Here is a 12574-nt window from a genome sequence, read left to right on the forward strand (position 1 = left end):
CAGCAGAGATAGAACGGCCGGAAAGGAAACTGGAGATAAAGGAACAGAGAGGGGAATAGAATCCGAAAGAGGGCAGTTTAGAAAGCAAAGACTTGTGCCAGACTCTATCGAAGGTTTTCGATATGTCTAACGCAACAGAGAAAGTTTCAACGAAACGGCTAAGAGAGGATGACCAAGAATAAGTTAAGAGAGCAAGAAGATCGCCAGTAGAATGCCCCTTGCGGAACCCATACTGGCGATCAGATAGAAGGTTAGAAGTAGAAAGGTGTTTTTGAATCTTCCGGTTAAGGATTGATTCAAAAGCTTTAGATAGACAGGAAAGTAAAGCTATAGGGCGGTAGTTTGAGGGATTGGAACGGTCACCCTTCTTAGGCACAGGCTGTGCAAAGGAAAGGTAGATGTTGAAAGGCAGGCAGCGACGAAAGAGTTTGACCTGGCAGGGTGTCAGCACGGAAGCACAGTTTTCAAGGACAATAGAAAGCACTCCATCAGGTCCATAAGCCTTCTGAGAGTTGAGGCCAGAGAGGGCATAGAAAACATTATTATGAAGAATCTTAATAACATGCATAAAGGAGTCAGAGGGGGGATGAGTAGGAGGAACATGCCCATAATCGTCCAGGGTGGAGCTCTTACAGAAAGTTTGAGCGAAGAGTTCAGCCTCAGAGATAGATTAGACGGCAGTGCTGCCGTCAGGGTTAAGGAAAGGGGGGGAAGAGGAAGAAGTGAAATTGGAGGAGAAGTCACGGAAAGAATTGGAAAAAGCAAGGTTTTGACATTTTCTATTGATGAAAGAAGGTTTGGTAAGTCGAAGAATAGATTTGGCACGATTCCGGACAGAGATGCAAAGATCATGGTTAGCAGGAGTGCGAAGGCTCTGGTACCTTTTGTGAGCTGCTTCTCTATCTTTAATAGCACGAGAACAATCGTGATTAAACCAAGGGTTTTTAGCGTGAAGAGTAGAGAAAGTCCGTGGAATGTAGGCCTCCATTCCAGAAACAATCACCTCTGTGATGCACTGGGCACACACAGAGGTGTCTCTCTCCTAGAAACAGTAATCATTCCACGGGAAATCGGAAATGTACATCTGGTCGTCCCACCGAGCTGAAGCAAAATGCCAGAAGCATCGCCTCTTCGGTGGGTCCAAAGGATGTATAGGAGCGATAGGACAGGATACATAAATAAGGTTGTGATCGGAGGAGCCCAACAGAGAAAACAGTTTGACAGAATAAGCAGAAGGATTAGAGGTAAGGAAGAGGTCTAGACTGTTGGCCCTGTCTCCAAGACGGTCGGCAATACATGTAGGGTGCTGAACCAGCTGATCTAGATCGTTGAGGAGAGCAAAGTTGTAGGCTTGTTCACCAGGCTGCTCAGTGAAAGAGGATGAAAGCCAAAGCTGGTGGTGAACATTGAAATCTCCCAAACTGGAGATTTTAGCGATGGGAGAGTGAGTCAAAATGTGCTCCACTTTAGAGTTCAAGTAGTCAAAGAATTTTACAAAGTTAGTAGAGTTAGGTGAGAGATAAACAGCACATATGTATTTAGTAATAGAATGACAATGAAGTCTTAGCCAGATGGTGGAAAATTCAGAAGAAGGTAAATGACAAAAATGATTGCAACCTTGTGGCAGAGCTGGTTGCAAATATAAGATGCACATTAGCAATGCTGGCAAACACGGGAGTGGTAGGTAATTTTATGAACTGAAAATTACACTAACTCATATTGGGTCATGACATAGACTCTGTATCCTTGACGGATGTCGGCGGAACCGCCTAAATATTAGGCGGGCAAACTCTCAAAACAAAATTAAGGCGTCCTGACTTTATTATTTTTTTTACCTAGCCTAACCAAATTTTGCATGTAGCCCCCCACTGGTAATGCGCATGGACCCATGAAGTCACATTTTCATTTCAGTTCGTTTTAGTATCAATAACATAATTATATAAAACCTTTAAGCACCGCTAAAACACGACACTAACATCCCTTCTGCCCACTCAGTCTCTGCTTTTTAAAGCCACTGTTGCTTGAGAGAGAGAGAGAGAGAGAGAGAGAGAGAGAGAGAGAGAGAGAGAGAGAGAGAGAGAGACATATTGAAAATATTAGCCCAATACATCTCCGGACTGATTTCTTTCGCGGTGAGTGCATTTATAGATATACTTTTTTTTTTTTTTTTTACTAATTATCCTCACCTCTTATCCAATTTCATGCTCCTTGTTGCTTATATTATACACCAGTTTTGAATAGCTATCTGTAATACATTATTCACTCATAAGTCCACGAAGAATTTATACAAGAGATGGTGGTATTTTTTTAAGGAAGTGAGGAAACCAGTGTTGTAGGTGGAATTCCTGAAGGGGAGAGAGAGAGAGAGAGAGAGAGAGAGAGAGAGAGAGAGAGAGAGAGAGAGAGAGAGAGAGAGAGAATTACTTCGCTTAAGAAAAAAGTTACTGCAAAATAAGTCTAGTGTTCTTAAATACAAAATAATAACTTAGTATTCGTATATGCAACATAATAGCCTAGTTTTATAAATGCAAAATAATCGCTTTGTATTCGTAAATGCAAAAAAATAGCCTAGTTTTCCTAAATGGCAAATAATAGTTTAGTATTCCTAAATGCAAAACAATAGCCTTGATTCCTAAATGCAAAATAATAGCTTAGTATTCCTAAATGCAAAATAGCCTAGATTTCTAATAGCCCAGGAGCACTGGTGTTGAACCGGGAAAAAAATGTAGAAAGCTGATTTTTTCAGGAAATCTATCTAGTAACATGGTACACAGTCCCCTAAAATCCAGGCTGTGGAAAATTCACAATCCAAGATGACCGCTGATGAGTCGACCAGACACCAGAAAGACACTAAAAATGTAATAACTTTGTTACTATTCATCAGAGAGATATTATTTTGGGGTCTAACCCCATGTTTTTGTGGGCAAGGAGTGTAAATATACCGTTCGAAATTCAATCCAAGCATTACTCTCAAAATAACCATGTGCCGTCTCAAGAAATTATTCTGCCAAATTGCAGAACTACCATAAGTAATCTGGTTCACAAAAAGGGCACAAAATTAAATTAACGAAATCCAATTTCAGTAGGATGCTAACCGCTACAAACTGTGAAACATCCAATACATAGAAAGGCATATGCATACAGCATATATATCAAGAAGCAAATAATACAACAAAGAAACCATTGATGCAGTCTGGCAGGTACCAAATGTGAGTACATTTATGTCACAATATTTACAACACAATTCTAGTTTCAACCCTCATATGAATCTATGGATTGGCTGTTGTTACATGTCCTCCCAATACACGAGGAACACATCTCAGTGTAAAATAGCCCAGCTCTGTAACAACTGCATTTTTTCCACATCCTGTTATGCACCCACATGAGATCATTCGCAACACCCGATCAGGTGGCACAGGTTGGTCTGTTGCAACTGGAAGCAACCTTCCATCTTGTACTTTCCATCCCCATTCAGTGGGTGCCAGCTCATTTCCGGACCACTGCTGCACTGCTAAGTAGGCCCGATATGAATGATATTTGGTGGCAGCTGATGTTGGTGGCAGGCTCTCTAAGTTGACTCCACTTGAGTACACAGATTTTCTACCAACCTGCCTCATGTACAGTACATACCGAAGCATATCCAGAGAGGTGGTCTGAACTGCCCCATACAGTTTTAGCAAAAATTGTTCTCCAACTCTTGCCATCTCTTCATGACTTGATGAAGGCTGATGAAACACATCCAACATTCCCCATTCGTTCCTGCCTTCAATAATGGACACTGCCTTCATCTTACCTACATCGTATAAGGCTGAAACAGTATCACAGCCTGTTATAGCATGTAGGAACAAGAGATTGGTTTCAAGGTTGGGACTGATGGCCTGTTGAATAGCATGTATGCTGTAAACTGATGGATCACGTTCAAACATCATGAAAATGTTCATATCTCTAGTTGCCTGGGCAGTGAGCATCACCAGCAAATCAGTATCCTTCCCAACAACTACAACTGGTCGTTCATGGTCACCAGCTGCTGCAGTCAGTGATGTGGCTACAACGAGATGATCTGCATCTGCAGTGCTCTGCTAACAGTTCACACCATTAGACTTAATTTTTTCATGAGTATACCAATCAACCGCTGCTTGTTCTTACTGTTTGCCAGGAATGACGTTTGGGAGGTGGTAGGCACCATGTCCACCTCAAATATAATACCTGCAGATGCATTCTGGACTGCTCTCCTGTGTTGTTCTAGTGCTTTTGTTGATATGGTGCAATCGTATCCATCAAATATGATTGCTGAGCCCCTTCCATAATGATTAAGAACATGTGTCATAGGTGTCACACACCTTTCCATATGTAGCGTCATATGACCAAGTTACACTGTGTAAGAGGTGGCCACCATCAATAATGAATTGTAAGTTCTCGGGAATCTGTAACTGGCCATTCACCTTTGACTTCAGCATAATGGCAAGGACACTTTTGATGTTTTTGCGCATCATCCCATGATGAAAAAGGGAGGGAGGGTGGGTCCCAAATTCATAACAAAGGAAATCCCGCATTTCATTATGATGCTTCATAATACATGTCACACGCATGAAAAGAACGGCTGCGTTGACTTCCAAACTCTGTCCTCTTATAGAAACATGAGACCTAGCGCTGCTGATTGACAAAACCCTGTCTTTTCGCTTCATTTTCTGATCAGCATAGTTGTGTCCTGTTATTGCTTCTGCTCCAGCTTTCCCCACTGTGTATGATTCATCAGCATTTGCTGCAGTATTAGCAACTTCACCAGTAGAAATACAGACAAGAGATTCATACCCTTGATATGAGAACGGGAATGTGTAGAAAGCCAATTAATGAAAGTTTCACAATCCTGACTGTCACGTGCTGTTCCGGATGGACGTAAATCAGCATGCTGGTCTGATGTGCTGTTATGAACACCACAGAAGTTTTCCAGTGCATTGCAGATAGGAACACATTTTGGAGTTACAAAGACCCATTTGGTCACAGTGCTATCAGTTATTCCCCTACCACGAGCCAGTTCACCAGATGTCTTCTATAATCTCATGAGTTCTTGCTCAATTATTTGGTCTGCAAAATTCCCACTCCAAAATGTATCACTTCTCTGTATTGTGAAGTAACCATGCTTGGGGAAATTTAGAAATTCAGTTTCACCCATGATTTCAGGTAGCTTCTTCATTGAGTCAAGATACAAACGTGATGATTTAGCATAAGCAGTATGGCCTGCTGCATGGAATATCGGGATCATTTACTCACAGCATGAAGATGCAAATGCCAGTCTTCTGTGGGCTCTGCTCTGATAAAGAGCATAATTACTTGCACCTGCTTTAAATACTGGATCCATAACTTGCCTGTACGACTTTGTCTAGCAGCATCTGCCATGAGATCATGTAAAATGTGAGTCAGCTGCTGAACTACCTCTTCATTCATAATGCTACTCATGTCACATTCCCTGGCAAGGAGCATTATTTGAACAGAGCAAAACTGACTGATATCCATCCCAATCAGACAACCTGGTGTCTGTAGTAAGATCCTCACAAGAGCAGCTGCTGTGAGTAAATGGGCACGAAGAGCTCTTGCATATGCATGCCCTTTCACCATATGATTCACTGTGTTTGGCGCATAGACTGTCTACCACAGACTCTCCAAACCACTACCGCCCATTATGTAGCCAATAGATCCCATGAATGACATCAGAAGGTGAAACCCACCAAGCCTGACTATTGTGTTCTTGAGCTCAGGGGAGGCCTTAACAGCTTTGATATACAGTGGCTGGTCAAATGTCACAAGACACTTTCCCAAAAATGGTTGATGGTTGAGATGGAGCTTGGTTGGTGAATGGAAGAATTTATATCTTGCTTTTATGATTATTGTCCCCTGTGACTGCCACCTGCATGAATCCACTCCAGGAAGGACACTCTGCTACAGGAATAGCTTGGGAAAAACAAGCAAACTATATACTATCCAGAGATTTAGCCAGGTTCAACAGGGCTGGGAGTGGTTGAAGGGATTCAGGTGGGTCAATTATGACTGACTTCAGTCCTGCAGATTTAGGTTTTTTGTATGGCTTTATGGGCACATGACTGAACTGTCCCATCTGCACTACAGATCTGATACTGGTGGACCTTTCTAGCAGAGATGAAACCTGATCTGTTGCTGCTGGGGTTACACATGCAATGCCACCCTTGGTATGCCACGTGCCATGACATGTTAGAGTGCGAACATTTATATCTACATTTATCTACATTATCAAAAATAAAATTGACTAGATCTCCAGAAAGGTAAAAAAACTGCTCTCCTTTTGGTAAAAGGCCATCATATAGTCTTTGAACCTCCCTGTAGTTATCTGCAAAAGATAAACTACCGAGAAGATCAATGAGTTCACGTGACTCCAGTTTTCTATTAATATACACAGATATTCCTAGCAAAATTGGTGATATTGTTATAGTAGGATATCAATGTATTATTATTATTAAATATCACCACGAATTAGGCATACAATTGTCAATGGAAAAACCCCACAACAGATAGATCACGCCACCTTATAGGAATGTCGTCCGTCAGTGTTTACCGTCTCAGTTTTGTATACTTAGCACTCCGATGGTGCGTGGAGGTCACCTTGACATACGTGACCAATTGTAACCATTATTTTCCAACCTGTAACTCGCCACTCCTTCACGAGAGTCCGACTGACACACAACGACAGTCGCTCTCGCTCCGTCGCTTCTTGTACATAAAGGCTACGAATATAATTCGCCTTAAGGAAGCTGAAGTCTTAATCAACACCCTTTAAACGCCCCCCGACAAGCCCGTTACATTTGGTGGCAGCGGTGGGATACGAACCCACGCCTGGGGAAATCTTGAGGTCACGGACGCTCAGGAGATACTGGGGTACAATCGCACGTGGAACCCCGTCTCGGGCCACTGCGTGACGTCACTGCGCCAACCTGACTCATTTTTACCGCCCGGGTGGACTGACCTCCACTTTATTAGACCATGGCTCCTCCCACGTGTGAAGGTACTTTCTCCCGAGAGCACCCAGCCGGTCTAGCCGCTAGATCGTCGCGGCTGTATTGCCGGCCAGGAATTGCCACGTGTAAAGTGTGTGTGTGTGTGTGTGTGTGTGTGTGTGTGTAATTCACCACGACCTGATCACGTGTTGGACTCGTAATCGCCAGCAGCAGGTACCCTCCCGACATGAGCAAGTGCTCTTTATCGTCGATCTATGGGTACTGCCAGGACCTCACACACCACACACCCCATCCCCTTTGCTCATGGGGGGATAGTAACCACTCCTAGTCAACGGAAAGAATCCGCCCTGAGCGGGCTCGAACTGCCGCCCTGTCAGACCGTGAAGCCTGGCAGTGTGTGTGTGTGTGTGTGTGTGTGTGTGTGTGTGTGTGTGTGTGGTTCATTCATCACAGCCTGATCGTCTCTCTCTCTCTCTCTCTCTCTCTCTCTCTCTCTCTCACACACACACACACACACACACAGAGGAAGAGAGAGAGAGAGAGAGAGAGAGAGAGAGAGAGAGAGAGAGACTCGTGATCAGGCTGTGATGAATGAACTACACACACACACACACACACACACACACACACACACACACACTGCCAGGCTTCACGGTCTGACAGGGCGGCAGCTCGAGCCCGCTCAGGCCGGATTCTTTCCGTTGACTAGGAGTGGTTACTATCCCCCCTTGAGCAAAGAGGATGGGGTGTGTGGTGTGTGAGGTCCTGTCAGTACCCATAGATCGACGATAAAGAGCACCTGCTCATGTGGGGAGGGTACCTGTTGCTGGCGATTACGAGTCCAACACGTGATCATGTCATTTTTGGTCATTTTCCCCCTCTGAGGGTGGGATTACAGGTGACAGAGGCGATGGATTTACCATCCCCTGTATGCGTCGTCCTTGATACACGATCGCGTTGCTTTCAGGGTTTATGGTTATGTGCAGGTCTTTCATGGCGTTTAATCCTAAGATCCCATCCACAAGTAAAGCAAACCTGCTTGAGACATAAAAGAAATCTCGAAAGGGACATACTTTTTCATGTAAGCTCACTGTTAGTGGTACTCGCCCAAGGATTCCCAAAGTGGTGCCCGTCACACCTACCACATTCAGGTCGTTCTCGTGGAGCGGCCAATTTTTCCCACTCGCCTGTCGTGTCAGTGACCTGTAAGCGGAGTCGGAGATGACATTGACTGTGGCACCTGTGTCAACCGCTAAGGTGAGTGAAATTTTGCCCACCTTGCAAGGGAGGGCAATTATGCTTGTCCGTCCCAGGGCGGCAATGACGGAGTCAAGTTGCTCCCAATTAGTATATTCCTTAAGAGACACTTGGATGTACGCCTCGGGGCTGTCACGAAGTCATGTCTTTTTATTCTGAGAAGAGGAGTGTGGTTTACTGTCCGCTGAGGACTTGTACTTCTGTTCCTCCCTTTTTTTATTTTTTTTTTATTTTTTACGTTGTTGCCTATTGCCCCGGTAGGCATCTTCCCGGAGGGGCCTGATGGTCGGCCCAAGGCTTCTTCCAGGTGGGGCCTGATGGTCGGCCCAGCCCGTTCTGGCGCAGGCGAGTGTTTATAGTGGCGCCATCTTGCACTGGCTCATGCTGCCCCCCGGAACTCGTACTTGATTCGCTTGGACGGCTCGAATCCTCTAGCGTGAGGATTCGAACCCACGTCGTCCATCACGCGACGAATGTGGATCCAGTACGCTATCACTTCGGCCACCGCCACCTGGCCTTTTGTATTGCATAACAACTGTCTGAATCATGAAAACAATTCCCGTGGATATGGCAAAAGGCAGCCTTCCGCTGATGGTTTGGCCTAGGGTTCCTGTGTGATGAATGATGCCCGCCCCTGTAACCTCCTGACCTCCTATCTGAGCCCTGTCTTGAATGTGTTGATTCCCTACGTTTCGCGAAACAAGAATGTTCAGAATGTCCTGATTGTTTGCAAAAACCACAGGTGAGAGATGCCTTACTTTGTGCTTGCAGTGCTGCGGCCGTTGCGAGGGGTTGATGGTGAGGGTGTTCCTGAACCTTGACTTCTAACTCTGAGACGAGGTCAACCAACTTCCCGCTCGGTTTGAAGGCCAAAGGAAGGGCAGAACGGCGGTTCTTCTCTGAAATATGAAATAAGTAAGAAAACAACTCGAAAGCTGTCTTCACCTGGTGCTTTTGCATACAGCCCCCTGGAAGCCAGAGCGCGTCTTCCAGGCTCTTGACACAGTCAACCGCCAGCTGATTTGCCTCAATCATGGCGTCCCAAATCGGCTTTGTTGAGGATTTTTTTTGGAGGGACTCAACCGTGTGTGCCATCTGTCTAACGATGCTTGGTTTACTCCCGCCCCCGAAGATTTTTATGAAATTCCCTTTAAAAACCTCATAGTTTACACAAATGTCCCCCGAAGCGAACGCTGAGGACTGCATCAAATTCAGTGCCCGAGAGCCTGGAAGTAACCGTGACCGAATGAAAGCGATTTTATCATGATCTTCTGTAATGGAGGAATTTACAATGGCAGATTCACACAAATCTAAAAACTGTCGCGCCGAAAAGTCGGTCTCGCCTCCCGAGAATCGTCGAATATTGGCGTGAGTTGGAATGAGCCGAATCGGGGGCGGGGGGAAGTGGTGTGGGGCCCCGGGAGGAGGGGAAGAGGTGGATCGACAGGCATTGTGATCGGCTGAGTGGGGGTTAAGTATTCAGACGAACCCGAAGGTGAAGGGGCGCTATCCCTTGGGAGGGAAGAGTACGTAGCCCCCGATCGCAAATTCACCACATATAAATCACCGGTGTTTGCACCTTGCTCCAATTCCTCCTCACTTGAAGGACGAGCCAACTGTTTAAAGGTGTCGCCGAGTTTAGCGAGAGTGTCTTTGTTCATACTATGGTGTAAATCATTTACAAAATAGGAGCATATGTTGATAGCTGTAAATATGAACCAATAAACGGAACGTGTATGAATGAATAGTTTGCGTTGAAACCCTAAAAAGGCAAGAAAGAATGGCTAGCAAGTGCCTGTTTAGACGTAATAGAAGTTAAGGTTATAATGGAATGCCCTAATGATGTGGGTATATTGAAAGAATAACTATATAAACAAAGTGGTATGTTAAGTGAGTATACCATTGAAGCTCACGTTTTCTCTCGAGCGGTGAAAAGAAACCGGAGGCAGGGCACATTGAAGAAGATTAACTTTGATCAGGAAACTCACACTATACTCAATATACTCGCTAGCAAACAATAAGAAAGAATCAATATCGTATGCGAATGAACGTTACTCTCACAATTCTGACTGATTAACAGCGTTAGGAACACAGAAATAAAAAAATCGTGCCTCTGCACGGATAATAATGAAAATAAGTCGAGTCGGCATATTTGGACAAGAAAGGAATATCCACAAATACCAAGATTAATCAGCTGATGTAATAGAGAGGGCGACGGCTTGTGACGCCCTGGGGTACGTGCAGTCGTTGTAGGCGCGTCAGGGAACCTCGGCCGCGGCCACAGCGGCGGTGAGAGGTGAGGGATGGGCTGACATCGGAGGACTCGCAATGGAGGTTGAAAAACTGCTGACCCAGCAATTTGAGCGGCCGCGGTGGGAGCCGGTACACTGCCGTCAGACGTATGATGGCAGCGTCGTCCTTGTTATAGTAAGAGATGGGCGGCGGTGGCAGATATGACGACTTGGGTGTGTAACCTCTTGAGAAGACCCCATGCAAGAAACGGTTGTGGGAACAGCTTGCAGTAACCGGAAGATGGCCGCGGGTACCCTTGCTGACTGTTTGCCGGAAGAGGTTTGGGCTGATGCTCCCGGCAGCGGCGGGGTTGCCGCCAGCTGTGGAGCGAGGGGCATGTGGGGTGTCCCAAGGTCAGCGGAGCGTGCCTCCTTGTTGCTGGTGTGAATACTTCTGCTGTATCGCGGAGTGGCTTGCAGCGTTCGTAGCAGTGCTGGCTTGAAGCGGGGGAGTGGCTTGTAGATTGTGGCCCTCGCTTTCGGCTGCCTAGGCCAGTGGGTGTGCTCGGGGCTTGTAGGCTTGACGCCTGTAGAGTTGCTTGAAGGTGGCGTGCTCGAGGCTTGTAGGCTGGACGCCTGTAGAGTTGCTTGTAGCTGATGTGCTCGAGGCTTGTAGGCTGGACGCCTGTAGAGTTGATTGTAGCCGGCGCCTGGTGAGTTGCTTGTAGCCGGCGCCTTGTGAGGTGCTTGTAGCTGGTGTGCTCGAGGCTTGTAGGCTGGACGCCTGTAGAGTTGCTTGTAGCTGGTGTGCTCGAGGCTTGTAGGCTGGACGCCTGTAGAGTTGCTTGTAGCTGATGTGCTCGAGGCTTGTAGGCTGGACGCCTGTGAGATGCCGCAAACGGCTGGTGCGTTGCCGCGGACGGCAGGTGCGTTGCCGCGGACGGCAGGTGCGTTGACTCCTTCTTCCCTTGTACGCCTGTCCCCGGAGTTTGTTGGCGAGTTCTCGTGGCTTGGAGGAGAACGAAGTAGCGAAGGCACAGGCGCGGGCTGACCGCTGCCAACCAAATGTAACGGGCTTGTCGGGGGGCGTTTAAAGGGTGTTGATTAAGAATTCAGCTTCCTTAAGGCGAATTATATTCGTAGCCTTTATGTACAAGAAGCGTCGGAGCGAGAGCGACTGTCGTTGTGTGTCAGTCGGACTCTCGTGAAGGAGTCGCGAGTTACAGGTTTGAAAATAATTGTTACAATTGGTCACGTACGTCAAGGTGACCTCCGCGCACCATCGGAGTGCGAAGTATACAAAACTGAGACGGTAAACACTGACGGACGACATTCCTATAAGGTGGCGTGATCTATCTGTCGTGGGTTTTTCCATTGACAATTGTATGCCTAATTCGTGGTGATATTAAAAAATAATAATACATTGATATCCTACTATAACAATCAGGTCGTGGTGAATTACACACACACACACACACACACACACACACACACACACACACACACACTTTACACGTGGTAATTCCTGGCCGGCAATACAGCCGCGACGATCTAGCGGCAAGACCGGCTGGGTGCTCTCGGGAGAAAGTACCTTCACACGTGGGAGGAGCCGCCGGGAGCATCAAGACGTAAACTGCTAGTAAACGCAAGGGCATGAATTCACCCCAGACACCCCAAAAGGCTACTACCATATCTTAAAACCTCAATGAGTTTGGTCCATCAGCCTAATATTGTAGAAATACTTTAAGTAAAAGAGTGTTATCATAAGTAGTATTGATTGATTGATTGATTGTTTATTGTTGCATTTAACAACAAAGGAGAAGGGAGGAACATGCCATCCCAACCCCCAGGCATTACATAGTGTGATTATATAATACACAAAAACAACCGTTCCTTATATCTCCTTCGATATCTCGCAAAGCGATAAACATTTCCCTCAGTGTTGCTGCCACTCTCTCAAAAGTTGTTTTGCGCAGGCTCTGCTTCTTGTAGAGCTTATCTTGTGGGTCCCACAAGTGTCGATGCTGTCTCACTTCCTCTAGCAATGCCACCTCGGCCTCCCGGCTCCAAATCTTGTTATCTGCATCTGTCATTTCTTGT

This window comes from Eriocheir sinensis, chromosome 23 (genome assembly GCF_024679095.1).
Source record: "Eriocheir sinensis breed Jianghai 21 chromosome 23, ASM2467909v1, whole genome shotgun sequence".
Lineage (NCBI taxonomy): Eukaryota > Metazoa > Arthropoda > Malacostraca > Decapoda > Varunidae > Eriocheir > Eriocheir sinensis.